The sequence below is a fragment of the Salvelinus alpinus genome, chromosome 2, assembly GCF_045679555.1.
Source record: "Salvelinus alpinus chromosome 2, SLU_Salpinus.1, whole genome shotgun sequence".
NCBI lineage: Eukaryota > Metazoa > Chordata > Actinopteri > Salmoniformes > Salmonidae > Salvelinus > Salvelinus alpinus.
Genome location: NC_092087.1, coordinates 29,483,964 through 29,504,664, shown reverse-complemented (window position 1 = coordinate 29,504,664; position 20,701 = coordinate 29,483,964). Strand labels below are relative to the sequence as shown.

Here is a 20,701-nt window from a genome sequence, read left to right as displayed (position 1 = left end):
TGTTAAGTGCAGTCTTTAAAGTCCTGAGTGGGAGGAAAATATACAGCCATGGATAGGGATGACGTTGATCACACACCACTGCATCGAAACTGTGTATGTGTGTGTGTGTGTGTGTGTGTGTGTGTGTGTGTGTGTGTGTGTGTGTGTGTGTGTGTGTGTGTGTGTGTGTGTGTGTGTGTGTGTGTGTGTGTGTGTTCGTGCACATTCAAAAAACAGTGAAGCACTACCATTTACAGTGAAACTCACTCTTTCTGAATTCTCTTTATCTTTACCTCAGATCCACCTGCCCCGCCACACACTCAAGCGCGCATGCATGCATGCACACGCACACACACACACTGTGGAACCCTTCCCAGAATGCACAGCAGCACCTGCTCGAGCACCATGTCAAGAGCTGTTTTTGTACTGGGGCCAAACCAGCTGAGGTTGGTTCAGCTTGAGATAATCACCACCCACCTCTCTCCATCCGGAAGAGGATGAGATGGAGTGGTGTGGGGACGAGCTAAAGCAACGAGCTAAAGCAACACATGACAAATTGACACGCAGAAGGTGCCACACTTATGAATGACCTCCACAGTGTTCTGAATGTCCATATACCAATGCTACCAGAGAACTATCTCTGTTGTCATTGAATGAAGTTTAGCTGAATAAATGTGAAGGTAGTATATAGCTTGTTAACACCATCTTCTAAAATGTGTTCACAAAACAATAGTAACATAATTTAAGAACATCTACTATAGATGCATAGGCTATTCCCGTGAAACTGTTTGAGATCAAATGGTTGGCATGCAGATGCAGCTTTCACCCATAAAATGTGGAGAATTATCATTGACGATTGGCAGTGATGATGGCATATTTCGGTGTTTGAGGGTATTAAAAAGACGAACATTTCTAGGCATAAGCAGAGTTTGCATTTGGAGGATGCATTTTAGCAATAGAATAGCCCAATATTATTCAATAGACTACATCAGTCAGTACACACTGACTGTAACGTCATTTACTCTTTTTTTGCTCTCCGGCACCTAAAAAAATACATCTACACCACTGAATACATTATGCAACATTGGAATCGGTCAGGAACCCACAGAGCAAAAAAACAAAACAATCTGGAGGGATCCTTATTCTGTTGAATACTCTGCATCATATCCCATCTCACAAATTCTCACTACTTTCCATAATCTCACAAACTCTCACTATGTTCCATATCTAGTAAAAATAAAACAATCATATCCCTATCCATCCCTGGTCTGAGCTGGCAATTACAGCTGGATTAAAATATGTGCTTTATTGGGAGAAGGTCAAATCACAAGGCAGAATAAATCTGGATTCAATCCCACTGTTTTTACTAGGAAGACAGATCCCAGTTCCCAGTCACCATGCTGGAGCACCATGTTGGAGCAAGATTACTGCTCTTTTCCAATCCCAACTCCCCACAAACTCTCTGTAGAACACATCTCAATCATCATCCTCCCTTCAAAACTGCTAAACACACTATTGCACTTCTGCGTTCTAGTAGCCCTGGCCCATCAAACTCAGATTCCTTTGAAGAAACTGCCTCACACACACATACACACACAGAGAGAGGACAATGTTCCGTGAAGCTGATGCATCTTGTGGATAGCTAAAGCAAAAATAAATTTTCAGCGAGAGGCTCTTGACTTGGATGATATCGTAGTCATAAACGTCAGCCGCAGGAAACGGTATTGGATATAAATACTGAGAAAATCTGATCGAGCTCTTCAATAAATATTAGTCTTGACATGTTTTTCTTCTCACGTGATTGATGAAGGAAAGTGGCCCGGTACAGAGTGAAACATGAGGCCGGCACATTCACACTGCCAGTCACCAGAGTCACAGAATGAGGCCCCAGCTCTGTGGATTGGGACTGGGACTAAAGGACACAGTGAAGTCTAAGGCAGTGAAGAGGTCAGAGGAGCGCGATACCAAAGGAAATAGCAGAAAGGGCCAGTGAGAAGGAAAGGAGAAGGGGTGGAGCAGAGGAGAGAAAAAGAGAAAGACAGAAGGCAGTAGGCAGTGCTTAGGATTGAATGAATGAGTGTGTTAAGGAGTTTAGGCCAAGTATGTTTTAGATGGAAGAGAGAGTTGGGAAGGGGGCACAGTGTCAAAAACGAGCTCTATTGTTTGGTAGCCAGATATGGCCAGGAATGGCCAGACAGACATACAGACCAGGCTGTTTTAGGTGTGGGCTCAGCCTGTCACCGCCAGCTAGCCTTTTGGGGGCCCTAAGGAAGATTTGGTTGGGGGTCCTTTCACCAAGCCGGCAAAATGTTTTAGTGGCCCTTGACGGGTCATTTTGCCATGGGATGGATTTCTCTGTGTGCAATTTTATAACAAATGTCATGTAATTCTCCTTAATATTCCATGGGGCAGATATAAAAAAAGTTCTACACAGTTCTACACATCTAGCCATAGGGAGGAGAGAACATTCAGTATTTTTATAACAAATTTCATGCAATTCTACTCATTTTGCCATCGGGCAGAGAGACAGTTTTGCTGTTTAAAATCTAATTCCCTGCAATTCTACACATTTTGCCATGGGATGAAGATACATTTTTGTAGTTTGAAAGCTGTTTTCCTGCAATTTGACACATTTTGCCATGACTAATGATACAGTATCTGAGTGAGAGTGACTAACAAAATCAATGGGGGCCCCTTGGAGGTCAGGGCCCCTGGGCACGTGCCCTGCATTCCTGGTCGGTAATTTGGCCATGTTTACTACAAGTTTAGAGAACTGCCTGAACTAACTTGCCAATCCAAAAATTGTTATGGCTAATTGAGTGACTGCCAGTGACAAGAGAAAAACTGCTGATGCATAAACACATTTTTTACCTACACCTTGAGTATTCTACTATTTTAACACTCAACAGTTGAGTTCCTTTTTCTTGGTCAGGGGCCCCATAAGCGATTGCTTATGCCTGGAGCCGGCCCTGCCGCCAGGGCCTTTATTTTGGGGTGGGGGGGTGGGGGGGAATTCCACAAGTCTTTCAAGAGGCTGTGTTGGAGGGCTGATGAGCTGCTTGGTGTCAGATGTAGCCTGCGGAAGAGTACAGAGCTCTGATTAAAAAGCAGATCAGCACTTTGATTCCCTCCTTGCTCAGATTGGTACTGTTGAGCTGTTTGATCACAATCTCCCTCGAATCCCTCAGTCGACATGTAAGGGCGAAAGTCTTTTTTGGATGTAGCTTCCAACTTCAGACATCCCTCTGGCAAGGGGAAGTAATATGAGGGAAATATTCATTGCTGGAGTTTTATATTCCCTTCTCTCTTGTATTCTTTTTAAATACAGTACCAGTCAAACGTTTGGACACACCTACTCATTCAGGGATTTTTACTTAATGTTTTACTATTTTCTACATTGTAGAATAATAGTGAAGACATCAAAACTATGAAATAACACATATGGAATCATGTAGTAACCAAAAAAGTGTTAAAGAAATCAAAATATATTTCATATTTTTTATTGTTCAAAGCAGCCACCCTTTGCCTTGATGACAGCTTTGCACACTCTACTGTATATGTCTATTAATATCATTAGATAAATAAGCAATGTTTTCCTCAGCTCTTAGAACCTATGGATTTTGACAGAAGTGATGAAACGCCACATTAAGTCAAGAAGAAAAGGCAGACAGAAACATTCTAATGGAATTTATAAACACTTCGGATTTAATTTAGTGGCAGCCATGTCAAAGGGTCCAGATCACCTCAAAGTGGTTCCAGGCACACGTCAGAAAAGGAAAGGCTTGGCTGTCACATCTCAATGACTGCTGTTCTCCAGCGCAGAGGCAACACAGTGACTGGATAGAGGCCAATCCTTTCTGTCTGTGTTTATGACTTCTAATAACACATCCTGACATAAAGAATTTAATTGGAAGTACTGTAGACCCACTGTAAAAAAAAATTGTATTGTGAGAAGTGAGTCCTCCGTGCCAGGGAGCCCGTCAGGTTTTACAGCAGGTCATTTGCTAGTTGTTTCAAAAGGTTTAGCCAGTCAGGCAGATTTATGTCAGAGGAAAGGAAAAGACACTGTATCCACCCTAGTCTGTATTTGTGTGTGAGGTGGGCCTCCATTGTTTTCAGTGACAATGCTGATTATGAAGCCAGCCACTCTACTGGAAGCATTCTGAGCTGCTGGTGCATCTGGCTTCTCCAGCTCAGTTTGCTTACACACAAACACACACACACAGACACACACAAATACATGCAGGCAGCACAGCAGCATAACTGTGAGCCCAGACAGCCAGGAGTAACAAAACAAAGGCTGGGCATTTTACATTTCCATCATGGCCGTCTGAGCTGTGCAATGCTTCACTATGGCCGGGGAATCATCTGGCTGAAACAGCCACTAATCCAACCAGAGCAGGTCTATTGAGAAAAACCCATGACCTGTTCCACACCTCCCTCCACCCTGTCTCCCATCCCCCAGCAACCCCGCCCGACAGAGAGGTGCTTTGTCCAGCAGGCCGGAGGACTGCAGCAGTGACGGTGAACACCCCCCACCCCCTCTCCTGTTTCCCCATTCCTCCTATTCAGCTGCTCCACAACCAGCCCCTAAAACTGCTGCATTTAATGAAAGCAGCATTAAAAAGAGACAAGGGAGAGAAAGAGGGGTAAGGTGTGTGTGTGTGTGTGTGTGTGTGTGTGTGCGCATGTATGCGTGTGTGTGTACTTGCGCGTGTGTCCAATGCTCGCGCGCGTGTGTACGTGCGTACATGAGTGTGTGTTTGTGTGCGCTTCTGTGTGTGAATCAGGGATGTGTGAAAGAGAAAAGGTTGGAGAGAAAAATAATTGGAGGTGTGAAGGTTTGTTAGCACAGCAGAAAAAAGTGCTGAAAGCAGTGAAAATGGCCAGAGTCACAGGGTATTTCCTATTGCCACTGAGAGGACTACTGTAGGGAGGACCGGGCTTCTGCACGGCTTTCCTGCTTTCTATCTACTGTCTCTGTCTCCTGTATAAACAATTTGGATTAATTACTGGGAACTAGAGATCAGATGTTATCCCTTAATAAGGATAGCCCATAAAGAGAGAGGACTGTTTTGTGCCATACTTACGGTCCCGCGATGGAGCAGATCAAATCCAAATTAGATTAGGAAAAACAGTCAGCTATAATAGGGACAGCACGCAAATATGAATGATTTACTCTGCGCCAAAAGTCTCTGTAGTGGTCACATGTGAGGAGAAGCTAACCTTGCCTAAGGACAGCATCCATAACGTAGGTAGGAGGTGTTTAGTACAACAGCCAGTCTGTCCCATCGATGTAACCTTTCCCATAGGGAACACACTCTTTTTGGCTGAGCGGCGACGCAGGGCCCCGGAATTCAATTAGGGCCCGGGCCTCGCCAGCTAATTCAATCAGGACGGTGTTAAAGCAATAATACAACTGGCATTCGCTTCACCCCACACATGGGCACAAATTAGATATTCACTTCCCTCTCAATTTTTCCCTGTCTGATGCAATTAGCGTGCCTGAATCTCGCCGTGGCTCGCACTGGGGAGCAGGGTGTGAGGCTGACCATCAATGATCTACTATATGTAAATGAAGCTTCTCTCCACGTCCTGGATAGGACAGGAACACTTCCAGCGTGAGTCGGATGCCCACTGTCACTACTGAGGAGAGGAGGAGAGGGCTGGACTGCTCGGGTGATTCAGAGGCTGGGGTCAGAACAGCAGCCCTCACTGGTGATGTACTCCCCTCTACGCCCAGTGATGGCTGGGCTCCTGTCATCTTACATTCTATGCATGTGTGTGTACACTACACATGTACATAGCCCTATCTGTGTTTTCATTATGAATTAATGTGTGAGTGTGTGTGCCTGCAGAAGGATGTGGCAGGTGGAAAGTGACTGTTCGTCAGTGTCCCTGCTCTAAGCCATGTCTCCTCTACAGTTGTCAGTGAGCTCTCCTCAGACAGCATCAAGCCCAAATCTACCCAGCGGGCGCCATGGAGACAGATTAGGTGCTCCGGTGGAGCCCATGTGAGCAGGAGATTAGTAAGAAATGTGTGAGACACCTGGGAAATGGTCTCTCAGTGGGCAGGCTCACCAGCATAACAGCTGGAGAGGGGAGGGCCCAGTTTTACAGCACAGACTAGACATCCAGCACACACACACACACACCCACACCCACACCCACACCCACACCCACACCCACACACACACACAATACTCACAGTATAACTTTATAAACAACCCCTGTCCACAGCCCACAGGTCGATTTCACCTATCTACATGTCTCCTACAATAGGTGCTAAATACAAGGCTCAGATGTACCCTGTGTCCCAGTGTTGGTATCTTAGGTTTCCCTCCATGTGTATACCTACAGCATAACTGTGTTATGGTTAAGCAATCAAGGACAAAAAGCACATGTGATAGGCAAACATAGAAGCTCACAAAAAATCATCTGTTGGTGGATTAAAGCCAGAAATCCCCATTCATTATGTTCATTCCTTCAGCCTTCTGCATGCTGGCGCCTAGCTTGCTCGCATACCGATTGAGTGTGCTCGCATACTTCTTTAAAAAGACCTTCGCTTGAAAAACAAGAAAAAAGCAGCAATACTACTGTTTGTCCATTTTGAGACGCTGTAGCCAATATACACTTCCTCAAAATAGTCAGAATTAGTCTAAGATAACTCAAGAAATATGTCATTGATTTTGACGTTAGTTGTGCAATTTGACATCTAACTAAGATGTTTGGTGCAGTATTTTATATTGAAAAACGATTTGTCTCTCGTTGAATGACAACAAACCCTTCATTGTTGAATCCCTACTGTTGACTGGTCACAGACGAAGGGGCATACACTTCGTCTACCGACTTCGGCTTGCCTCGAGAAAAATGAAAGCAGCCGAATAAAAAACTTGCCATAGACCAAAACGAACCAAAAAGTAATTAAATGTTGTCATAATATATGCACAAACTGTTACGAACTATTTCGGAAGGAAGCACACGGACGCCTTCAGACATAAAATGCAAACACAAACCAACACACACCTCTGCACGCACTTGGACCATCTCCTGATACTGTATCGTTCACATGTGGCAAACATTATCTTTCTAATTCAAACAACATAGTGTTCCTTGAGTTGGAACACAGCACAGTCATCAGGTCATAAAATACCCCAGAAATGTGAAATCAGCAAAGGGAAAAGTATCTTAACCGCAGTATTTCCATAGTGTCTGATAACTACCATGTGTCTATAGATGAAAAAGAAAGATGAAAGGGGAGAATCTCTGGAGCCATACATTCAGCACGGTAATAATGTCTGGAATTTTCACTGCATCTTTTTTTCTCTCTCATTTTTTTGAGAAAAGAAGCAGATATGGGGAATGGTAAAATTACAGGCATCTGAGCTGACAGATACACAGAAATCGTGAAGGGTCATTTCATGCAGGCAGATCACTTGACAATTTGGTCTCTGGACGGTATTAGGGGCTAATCAGGTTGGCGGTGGACCTCCATAGTACATGGGGCTACAGATGGTTGGGGTGTGGCCAGGGAGAGTCAGGCTGACCCCTGTGAGAGCATTAATCTCTATTAAAGATGCCCTGTCAACCAACCTGGCTGCGGCTACATCTCCTGGCTGAAGTCACAGGAGCTATGTCTAAAACCCACCTTAACTCATGAATATGATTAGCACAAGACATAGCTGAACAGGAAGATGAATACAGTTTATACGCTGAATAGCCTGTAGCGATGACCATTGTCACACATACAAAACCCCTTTTTGACACATTGAGTTACACAATGATACGTCAAGTGGAATGTAAGTGGTATAACTCCCAACTAAAGTGAAAGCAAATCATACAACATTATACTCACTGATGTCGCAGTGGTAACGAGGACAAAAGAGTCTACTCCTGCCATTATCCACACAAGGCTTTTCTGACAGGTGCTAACAGGAGTTACTATATGTAGTCATCATCTGCAACTCTTGTACGGACTCGGCAGAGGCGAAGGTCGAGAGCCGTGCGTCCTCCAAAACACAACCCAGCCAAGCCGCACTGCTTCTTGAAACAACGCCCACTTAACTTCTCTAGGGTAGGGGGCAGCATTTTCACGTTTGGATGAAAAACATACCCAAATTCAAATGCCAGTTACTCATCGCCAGGAGATAGGATATGCATATTATTAGTAGATTTGGATAGAAAACACTCTGAAGTTTCAAAAATTGTTTGAATCATGTCTGTGAGTATAACAGAGCTTATTTGGCAGGCGAAACCCCGAGGACAAACCATTCAGATTATTAATTTCTTTAGGTCACTGTCTTTTCAATGAGTTTTCATTGGGAAACCAGATTTCTAAGCAACTTGCTTGCAGTTCCTACGGCTTCCACTGGATGTCAACAGTCGTGAGAAATAGGTTGAGGTTATTCCTTTGTGTAATGAAGAAATACGGCCATCTTGAAGTCGAGGCACTCCTGGTGTCCTAGACATGCGTTTCAATCAAACAGAAGGCATGCTACATATCGTTTTAATCCTGTATTGAACACATATCATCCCGTCTTCAATTTTATCAATTATTAACGTTAAGAAATACCTAAAGTTGTATTACATAAGTAGTTTGACATTTTTTGTCAAAGTTTACAGGTAACCTTTGATATATTTTGTCGTCATGTTTGAGCAAGTTGGAACCGGTGTTTTTCTGGATCAAACGCGCCAAATAAATGGACATTTTGGACATATATCGACGGAATTAATCGAACAAAAGGACCATTTGTGAAGTTTATGGGACATATTGGAGTGCTAACAACAGAAGCTTGTCAAAGGTAAGGCATGAATTATATTTTTATTCTGCGTTTTGTGTCGCTCCTGCAGGGTTGAAATGTTTTCTCTCTTTTGTTTACAATGGTGCTATGCTCAGATAATAGCATCGTATGCTTTCGCTGAAAAGCCTATTTGAATTCTGACATGTTGGCTGGATTCACAACCAGTGTAGCTTTAATTTGATATATTTCATGTGTGATTTAATGAAAGTTAGATTTTATAGTAATTTTCATAGTCATTCATTTTAATGTGGCGCTATGCATTTTCTCAGGCTTTTTGCCAAGTGATACAGTAGCGTCTTGCCTAAACTCAGATTTTTGGATATAAATATGAACTTTACTGAACATAAAATACATGTATTGTGTAACATGAAGTCCTATGAGTGTCATCTGATGAAGATTATCAAAGGTTAGTGATTAATTCTATCTCTATTTCTGCTTTTTGTTAATGCTCTCTTTAGCTGAAAAAATGGCTGTCTTTTTCTGTGACTTGGCTCATACCTTACATAATCATTTGGTGTGCTTTCGTCGTAAAACCTTTTTGAAATCGGACACTTTGGCTGGATTTACAACAAGTGTAGCTTTAAAATGGTTTAAAATACTTTTAAAGGAATTTAAATTATGGGATTTCTGTTGTTTTGAATTTGGCGCCCTGCAGTATCACTGGCTGTTGATGAGGTGGGACGTCCCACATACCCTAGAGAGGTTAACCCAGAAGCCAGCCGCACTAATGTGTCGGAGGAAACACAGTACCCCTGGCGAACATGTCAGCGTGCACTGCACCCGGCCTACCACAGGAGTCGCTAAGGGACAAGAACATCCCTGCTGGCCAAACCTTCCCCTGGACAACGCTGGGCCAATTGTGCGCCGCCCCATGGGTCTCCCGGTCGCAGCTGGCTGCGGCAGAGCCTGGACTCGAAGCAGGATCTCTAGTGGCACAGCTAGCACTGCGATGCAGTGCCTTAGACCACTGTGCCACTTGGGAGGCCCATCTCCCAGACTGATTTAACGTGGCTTCACTCAGCTAGTACTGCATGCTACCATGAAATAAGAGAGAAAGATATATTGCACTGCAACAGGACACTAAGTCATGGTGGCTATTGTAATATGAGTGTTAAAGTAATCCAGGATGGGGAGAAAAAAATGGACTTTCCCCATTCGCACCCGAATGGGCGTTCTCTGTTGAGAATTTGAGTAGGAAACGGGACGATGTAAGAGTGACATGGTCACACACACGGACAAAGGACATGGACACCCCACCCCATGGGAACAGCATACCTGCCGAACCTCAGGACACAACCAATAACATGGGGATTAGGATTGTAAAGCACTTGGTCATAACATTTCCACACTTATTGGAACCAATGATATATATAAACCCTAGATAGCTGACGCTACGTCTTGTCCAATAAGAGCCTTTGAAGCCAACGAGCCGCCATTATCATACTCCTCCTTTCTGGGCTTTGAATAATGGAAGTGATGATATCCCCACATTCCACATTAAAATAGCCAATTTGTCAACAATGCCACGATGTGTGGCATTTGGATGCAGCCAGCACCAATTCAAGGCATATGGAAAGACATTTCATATGTAAGTATCAGAATTATTTGTGTAAAAAATGTACATTTTGGTTTATTTTGAGAGACAGACTGGTCCTGACCGCTTGTGGTAATGTGTAACCATACAGTAGCAATGGATGCAAGCAAATGTCTGTATATGCTAGCTAGCTAGCTAGCTTATAAAACTATAATCCATTGTTGATGTTATTAAGCATGGATGAAGTGATGATACATATGCACAATTGAACTGCTGTTCTTATGGATTTTCTAAAAGTCCTTTCATGACTGTTGAAGAATGTTAGCACGTCATATTGTACTAAGAGTAATTTATTGATCTTGACTATTGCAATTTCTTTTTACTGGCTTCATGGGGGAGTGTTCACCAATATTGAAAACCTATTATTATAGGATCATGCATTAACTTCTCCAGCTTTACATTATGGTAATCAACATCGTGTTTGTTTTGTAGTGTAGAGAGGAGAGCTACATGTTTTTATTTCAACAGCTACAGGTTTTGGAAGATACTTTTTTTCATTAAAGACACTAATACATACTTTTTAAAAACAATACATAGTATTGTACGAACTGAACAGAACATTTGGAATTTATAGTTTATTAAAACATTCAGGCCATATACAAAATCTCCTGAATGTTTTGGTACCAACTGGAGAGCGCTTCCTTGTCTGCACCCATTCAGCATCGTTCACACCCTCTTAAGCTTTAGCCTGACCCATCTATTTATGGGTTGATCTGAGTGTTTTGTACTAACAACAGCAGTCAAGCACCCAAGCTAACTGGCCAACTTGCTAGCTACATCCAGACGCAAATGAGAGAACAGCTCTCTGAAAATTACTCGACATAGCAGTGCTGGTTCGGCTGTTTTTATGTTATCCAGAGCTTTGGTGACTGTAACTGTGCTACTGGCAACAATTCAATGACGATTCTTCGCCGACGTTTACTGACACTGGCCATATTCAATGGTGTTGAAATTTAATCAGTTATTTTGCTTTTGCACAATCACACGAGAGTGCTCTGAACTCGGAGTAGATGGCCAGACTGAATTTATGAACGCACCCGAAATGGTTACTTGCATAGTGGAGTCTTTTGTTAAGACATGTAGCTAGTTAGCTAGGTAAACAATGAACCATACTCATGACGTTACTACCCTGCATGAATCTGCAGGTAGCTAAACAACCAGGTTCAAAGTTAGCTAGCTAACATTAGACTATAACCAGCCACGCAAATGACTCAGATACAAATAATAAGATCATACATGTAACGTCTGTGGCTAAACCAACAAGGCTCATAATTTAACAATTTTATTCGTATTTACAGATGGCATACAAGTTTGTTATTAAGGCACATGAAAGTTCACAGAAGGCATTTCTGCCATTTTGATAAATAAAAAAAGATTACGTTCAAATGGCTCTCGTGTGAAGTAGTGACCTAAGACATATGCCTAGTTTCCTGAAACGGGTCACAAAAAGTATTTTTTTTGTCTCATCAGACCACAGAATATTTTGCATTTTGGTAGACTACAATCAAGTTGTAGTGGCATCTCAAGGATGATCAAAGGAAATTGGATGCACCTGAGCTCAATTTGGAGTGCCATAACAAAGGTTTGTGAATGCTTGTGTAAATGAGATATTTCTTTATTTCATTTTCAATAAATTTGCAAATACTTTTAACTTTGTCATTATGGGGTATTGTGTGTAGATGGGTGAAAATATATATTATATATTTTGAATACTATGAATGAATACTTTCTGAAGGCACTGTACTGTACATAACATTGATTGGAACACTAATGTCTTGGATAATGAAATCATGCTTGTTGCTTTATGAAATGTATTGTCGCCTCTGCAATAGGGGGGAAAGGGAATCAGACAGAGCACACACGCACACACACACACACACACACACACACACACACACACACACACACACACACACACACACACACACACACACACACACACACACACACACACACACACACACAGCTATGATACATGTGTTTATTTTAAGGAGGCGGGTCTCCACTCTTTATGAGTTTTGACTGTACGTGTCAGGCCTCTAAACTCCCAAATGTGACCTTTTCTCAAGGACAGGTTGTTGCCTAGGCAACATAAGCCCCTACCATGAAGGACCACACCGTTCCGCATGCTGCATCCAGAGCCCCGAGCTGTGATCTGAGACACTGTCTAGAACAGGAGGAGGTTGTGGGAGAGGAGGAGGACCTTCAGCAGATACCCAGGGTGTTAGGGTGTACAGAAGTAGGATCTTAATTGACCTATGACCTATATTGTCACAGCAAAATAATCCTGCAGCAACAGGATTTGAACGTTAAGTCCATAATGCTGCTTGATCGACGGTTAGGCTATTATCTGGCCAAAAGTAGGCTACATGAAAAGTGGAATACTGTTAACAGTGTGTTACTGTGGATTTTCAGTGAATTTATGAAAATCACAAAGCTCATCTGCATTTCCTGAGGTGCAGAAAAAGTATATATTATACGACTATACTTTATGATTAAATTACAAAGGGATGCTCTAAAGATCTCAACGTTTCAACACATTGCAGCTTGGGTGACATTCATTGAATTCTAGTCAATGATTTGTTAATTGAAATCATCCGTATCAAAATCACTGGGCAGCATTTTTCTACCTAGCGCTTAAGAAAACAAACTGGCTGTGGGTATCCCGGGTAGGTGAGAAGCATGCAGGGATGGATCTTTTGTTGCCCAGAGGCAGATGCAGGAAATAGCTGACAGAAGCTGTCTGTACTGTGTGCTTGGAGGAGGGGAGGAGGGGCTTCTCTTTATATATTTCTCTCTCTCTCTCCCTCTCTCCACCCAAACAAAGCCCGTGAGCAGTACCAGCCAAGCCCAGCACTCAGTGACAGAGGCTCCCCAAGGTGGGGTCTGCATGATGGACAGGTGGCATAAAGGGACTGTGTTGCCCGTCACTGGAGACAAGGGGACGACACAGGGGAGTGGGAGGGAGGAGGGGCCACATTTCAAGGAGCAGCTGGCGTTGAATCCTGTCACTGTCGCTGTGTAACCCTTCGACAAAAACACACGCACATACAAGCGCTCGCGCTCACCCACACACACACACACAGAAAGAAACCTCAGGCAAAGGACAAAAGATAAGCAGTGCCATAAGCAAGACCCTGGGTCTCATGTCCATAAACTGTCTCATATGTGAAACCTCCTATCCCTAGAGTGTATTTATTAGAGATGATATAACTTCTGACCACAAGGATTTAATGAGACGATGGGGAGTCTGAATTCTATTATCCATTCAATCTTCAACAGAAAAAACAACAGCTGCACCAAGCCCACCAAGTCACACACACGCACGCACACACACAAGTGTGCACACTAACATGCATGCAAAGTGTGTCCCATTAAAAAAAATATATAGATATTTTAAGTCATGGTATTCATGCTAAGATGTACTTCCTGTATAGTATTTCAACAAACAGAGGTTCCCTGTCCACCTACAATAAATACAGCTAGACCTGTCCAGTTTATACATATCATTTTGAAGTATTATGTTGGCAAGGAACCATCTTGGCCTTTTGGAGAGCGAATCCAGTTCTCAGTCATGGACAAACAACTTTCAGGAATGAACCCTCCTGTACTTGATATTGCATGCATAATGTCAATACAGGATCCAAGCCTTACAGAGCTGAAGAAAAAAAATCCCTATTCCACCACTGCAGAACTGAAAACGTCCCCTATCATGTGTCCCATATACACTTTATTAGATACTTCCATTTGTCAAATGGGTGTTAAAAGGATCCAGTGATTCATGAAAATGTGTGTAAAAAAAAATGCAACACAAGAGGTAACCACCAAAACAAGATTCCACCTGGTATCTCATCTCACACTGAGACTTTAAACAAACAGTGCAGCAGGAGACACGGGCACACACACACACTGTTAAATAACAGCTAGTTCCCCTAGGCCACTACACCTGCATCTGTCTGAATGGCTGAGGATTGTTCAGAGGTGATTCAGTTGAAAGGTTTAATGGCGCCTATTTAGGGGTGGAATACATTAAATGGCCCAATCATGGATCCAGAGTGAGGTGGTGCCCTGGCAAATTTACACTGAATGAATGGATCAACTAATTAGCCTTTAAATATGTCATTAATTCATGTAAAACAAAGGAAGCCTCTGCTATTCATCTTGGTGCTCTAAATGTCTTCCACCCTCCATGACCATGTCCTTAACCCAGTTACAGAAGGGGCCGGGCCAGCCGGGCATCCCTCCATTTGTCCTAATCAATGGAGCCTGTTCAATCCAGACCTAGGGGGTCAGTGAAATGAAGTACCCCGCTCGCACTGCAGAAGGTTGGGGCCAACATAGACTGGGCATGAGGGAGATGAGCATGGCCTCTGTTGTCATGGTAATGCTGGCTAGCCGAGCCACCACCACTGCTGCTGTGTCTCCCTCCCTGTCCCCTCCTTCTTTATTTGGCAGATCCAAAATGGCTGCACAGTGGAACAATGGCGCTCATCCATGACACTGGAGCAAATATACTCCAAAATTAAATATACACATTTTCACTCTTAATTTTCACAGAGAGGATAAAACCCAGGTGGAATGGGAGAAGGGGTGTCCATGTCGGAATTGTTCCCACAGACAAAACCCATATGTCTCATAGCCAACTCATTACGTAACATAGCAAGCATCAACAATGCACGCAATCAGTGGTTTGAGGTCAGTGCAGTAATCACTGACCTGGGAAACAGAGATATGACCCAGAGGACCATTCCCCAAGGCTGGGAGAGCCCCTAAATACAGTGCCTTCAGAAAGTATTCACACCCCTTGACTCTTTCTACATTTTGTTGGGTTACAGCCTGAATTTAAAATGGATTACATTTAGATTTTTTTTCCACTGGTCTACACACAATATCCCATAATGTCAAAGTAGAATTACGTTTTTCGAAATTTTTACAAATGAAGAAAAAATGAAAAGCGAAAATGTCTTGAGTCAATAAGTATTCAACCCCTTTGTTAAGGGAAGCCTAAATAAGTTCAGGGGTAAAAATTTGCTTAACAAGTCACGTACTGTAATAAGTTGGATGGACTCTGTGTGTGATAATAGGTTTTAACATGTTTTTTGAATGACTACCTCATCTCTGTACCCTACACATACAATTATCTGCAAGGTCCCTCTGTTGAGCAGCGATTTCAAACACAGATTCAACCACAAAAACCAAGGAGGTTTTCCAATGCCTTGCAAAGAAGGGCACCTATTTGTAGATGGGTAAAAAGAAATAAAAAGCAGACATTAAATATGGATCATGCTGAAGTTATTAATTACACTTTGGATGGTGTATCAATACACCCAGTCACTACAAAGATACAGGCGTCCTTCCTAACTCAGTTGTGTTATTTCATAGTTTTGATGTCTTCACTATTATTCTGCAATGTAGAAAATAGTAAAAATAAAGAAAAACCCTGGAATGAGTAGGTGTCCAAACTTTTGACTGGTACTGTAAATCTACTTGAAAAACTAATGACAAGACCTGAAAATCGTTGAGCTTGAAGAATTTAGAAAATAATAATGGGGAAATGTTGCACAATCCAGGTGTGGAAAGCTCTTAGACACTCATTGCTGTAATCGCTGCCAAAGGTGCGTCTACAAAGTATTGACTCAGCGGTGTGAATACTTATGTAAATTGGATATTTCTGTATTTAATTTTCAATAAATGTGCAAACATTTCTAAAACATGTTTTCACTTTGTCATTATGGGGTATTGGGTGTAGATGAATTCGATCCATTTTTAATTCAGGCTGTAACACAAAATGTGGAATAATCAAGGGGTATGAATGCTGCCTGAAAGCACTGTAAATAAGCTAGATGGATTGTATTGTAGCTATGGCTCTAGAGATGACCTAGTGCATTGATGGGTGTACTAAATAACAACCCACTGCTATAGGATACTGTAGACCTGCTGTTTAATGATCAGATATTGCATAAAAGAGAGATTGGGTATGGTTGGAATACACAGAGTGGAAATGAGCTCCAGACTGGCAGGGAGGCCTCCTCCTGCACCTGGGTGCCTCAGAGATGGGGGAAGGGAGAATTGGGAGTAACCATGCCTGCCCAGCTGCTTATCCCCCAGCGTCACCATGGCGACTGGTGGTGGAGGATGATGTCTGTCATCATAAGGGAAACAGAACATGGCTCATTACCGAAACAAACACATTACCTCCCCTGACGCACATGCGCAACGCACACACACACACACACACACACACACACACACACACACACACACACACACACACACACACACACACACACACACACACACACACACACACACACACACACACACACACACACACACACACACACACACACACACACACACACACACACACACACACACACACACACACACACACACACACACACACACACACACACACACACACACACACACACACACACACACACACACACACACACACACACACACAGTACAGAACCCATATCCTCCACTGCTCTAGGGTTAGCTAGCTTTCCCCTGGCACTCCTCTGAGCATTCCACTGCCACATAACTGACATATGCATACAGGCTGATACAAATCTCATCTCTTACATTAATACTGAAGTGATGAAAAGGTTATAATACAAATATAATGTAGATTTAGATAGGTGCATTTCCCAGAGGTTGGCCTACTGTATCTTTGCTCTGTACTGGTGATGCTGGTACACTTACATCAGCTACAGTATGTGTCCCTTCTGAGGAGACAAGAGCATTATACATTTTCTGCACCAAAAAACAGCAGTTGGGTGATCACAGACGATAAGTCATGTACCCCCAGACACAGACAGACAGGCACACACACACACACACAGCATCAATAAAAGTTTGCTTCAAAAAATCCTGTTTTTGTGACAGTGAAAGGTCACTAAACCAAAGTGGGGAGTAATAGAACTCCGGGCGATTTTGAACTCAGCGGTGGCCTGCCTGCCTGTGCCGAGTAGACTGGCGGATTAGTCTTGGGTTCCTGGAGGCATCGGGATTATCTAAGAGAGGCTGGTGGGGGTCGGGAGAGCATTGGGCTCAGAGACACAGATCCCTGTCCGGAGTGTGAGAAGAGATGGGAGGGGTCAGGCACGGGGAGGCTGGCCACATGACAATTACGTGAAGGGCATCCATCCACCACACACACACACACACACACACACACACACACCCCCCAGCCTTTCACAGATAGGGAAATACTGCAGGAATGAAGAAAACAAACAAGAGCAAATCCCTCTTTCAGACCAGCTTATAGACAATTTCATGGGCTCTTTCCATAGATTGCATCAGCAAGCCTTCATCAACGTGTTGGAATTTTAATACCGAAAGACTAATCTAATTGGTGTCACAGGAAGAATTTGAGTGTTCAGCAAACCAAGTAATACCCCAACCCCCTGCACTCACTGTCATTTTGTTGCTCGAGAATATAAGTAAATATTGAGGAAGGCTGAATACTGTTGCAATGGCAACACAATGTTTATTGCATTAGATTTGATTTGATTTATTTAATTCATTCTCGTAGTCGACAAGACTGAATTATGCAGAATGCAGTTACATTTAGACAATCCGTAAAAAAAAAATACTACATTCAATTTAAAAGGTTCTAGCTAACAATAAATTACCGTTTAAAAGTCACATTTGGTTACACATTTTGAATGTGTTACTCTATTTGTCCTTGCATTGAAGCTGGACAGTTAGATCTGGTTTCGGGGGACTCTGCCAGTGCTGTCTCCTCATCTCTGTGGTAGGAGATCATGTAGACAGTGGTCAGGTTAGTGCATGTCACTGACCAATCTTACTTTTGAGCTGTAATAACATATGAAGTACACTTGGAAATTAGTTTTGGGTCTATTCCAGGATTGAAATGCTTTACCTCTGAAAGGCCCTATTAAGAAGCTGGTTGTAGAGGCCAGAACTAGGGGCCTCCTGAGAGGTCAAATACCTGCTTATCAGCACACTTACAGTTTCTGCCCAGACAAGCTCAATTAGCCAGCACTTAGACTGTGTATGAGAGGGCCACGTTCTCAGCACGGGGACTATATCAACAGAACCAGGGCGATGACAGACAAGCCTGGCCCACAAAGACCTGATTGTGACTGGCTATGAAAGCCCTGAGTGTGGACAGAGAAGACGGGAGTACTTGCTCATAGGGGACTTAAAGAACAAGAGACAGATCTCTGTCCCCTCAATGTCTTTAGTTGATACACTAACAAAATAAATACAGTAACTTCAGGATTAGGTCAAAATTCAAGATTCAGATGAGAAAAATATTACAGTTAGATTATAAAATACATGTATGAGATGAACATACAACAGATACATATTTCTTCAGCCTGTAAGAATAACCAGTGCTCATCCATCGCATCACACACACACGCACACAAAACTACAGAGCAAAAGCCCAAACTCTCTTCACTTCACTGTCAGCTTCACTGTCAGCCAAATCAAGTGCTTCCCAGACAGCTTCCAGCAGTCGTTTCACAGGGGAGCTGCTTTTCAGATGAGCAGAGATGGCTGAGGTGTCTGAAGCATCTGGGCTTGTAGGTCTCTATTGCTTTTATATTACACTCATCTTCTTATTGTCTGTACAGATCTCAGGTGCCTAGGACGACATACAAACATTTGTTGAAGCTTGTCCCCGCTCCTACAATCTCTAACATAGCCATCAATGAAGTCCAACGGGGAGCCCCTACTAGGGACACTGCTCAGTCTCTGTCCTCCTCCACAAGTCAGGGAACTGAGTTTGCCCAAAGACTCCTGGTCTGAACCTATGCAATCTGATTGTGAAATAGATTGTTATGTAAACAACATGTGGTTAACGCACTGCGTCCCCAAATCAATAGGTGACATATTGGTAATATTGGTATATTGGTAACAAGGTCACGAGGAGGTTTTGGCCAGGCTGTATGGTGAGCAAGTGACATCATCCCAATCCTGCGCACGAGGGTGTTTATTTTACATGAAGATGACTTCCAAATGTGTTCTCAAGTGAGAGCTTCTTTCCATGGAGAGTGAGATGTCTGTCCCCTGCTTCATTTTAGAATGTCACACTTATCCAGTGTCAAGGTCACATGAGTGCCCCCTGAGGCAACACACACCACATGATATTCATTGTGATCACATAATTATTCATAGAATTTAGGGCATTTATATTTCAACAATCTGAATGATATGTTTAAGCTCTAGTAAGGATATTGAGCGAGTGAGAAAACTTTTCAAAGTTTTGTCTTGTCTTAGCAGTGTGTGAAGCATCTAATCTAAAGGTATGAGTTCAGCCGTTGGGTTCCCAGTCTGAGTGTTCCTGCTGTGCGCTGTGATCAGAGCTGTGGCTGGTCAATAATGTTAATGTGTCTAGTCCTGACTGAGTTCAGCAAACACATTCATCAATGCCCTCCATTAGCACTGAAAAAAACAGTGTGTGGTGTGGTGTGTGTGTGTGTGTGTGTGTGTGTGTGTGTGTGTGTGTGTGTGTGTGTGTGTGTGTGTGTGTGTGTGTGTGTGTGCATGTGTAACCCATGCTATTTTAGACATTCACAAACATTTTCACTAAACAAGACAGTCCCTAACTTCTTTACACTAATTCTATGGGTTGGGAGTTTGTTTGGCGACTCCTAGAGTCTGAACCTCTTTCGCTATGCCTCTGATCTCGCTCTTTTCACTCTTACATAGGGAGAGCGCCCATGAAAGAAACCTAGAAGAACCCTAGAAATATTGAATGTTGTTAACTTAAATAACTTACTGGAAACAGTGTTGTGGAATACATATTTACTACTACAGAAGAATCGATTGGTTTGATAATCAGAGTGATCTGAACCAGAAGGGAATTGGGACTCATTTTCATTTGATGTTTATGAAAAGAGAATAGTGATGAGTTAGCTTATGCTAGCTAAATTCTATGCCTGTCTTGATGAATAACTAAAGTGTACACGATATTTACGATCTAAACCCAGTCAGGATATTGACAAAAGCATTTATGCTTTTGAGAGTGACAATTTTGGAACATTTAGCATTTAGCATTTACTATCACTACATGTGCATTTCTTTGTAAGAGAGTGATTGAACAGTAATGGCGCTCGGCCTTGTCGCAGTGGAGAAGAACGTGGGTTTTGAAACACAATCTGTAAAATTATTTTGAGACCGCTACATGTAAAAAAAAATATTATAACAGGAGAGTTACTAAAACGTTGTTGTTAATAAAAGTAAGAGACCGAATAATTTATTATTCTGTATGTTCAGTGCAGACTGGTTTTTGTACCCCCCTTTTGATTCGACGGCATCAGCGTCACCTGCTATCTTCTACTAACTA

The 20,701-nt window shown here is 42.7% G+C and overlaps 1 protein-coding gene across 4 annotated transcripts in view; it reads right to left on the bottom strand.

Annotated features, from left to right (window-relative positions):
- The window catches only part of LOC139558466 (ephrin type-B receptor 2-like), a 156,751-nt gene that overhangs the window by 56,840 nt on the left and 79,210 nt on the right, over positions 1-20,701 (bottom strand). The gene's annotated exons all lie outside the window — the stretch shown is intronic.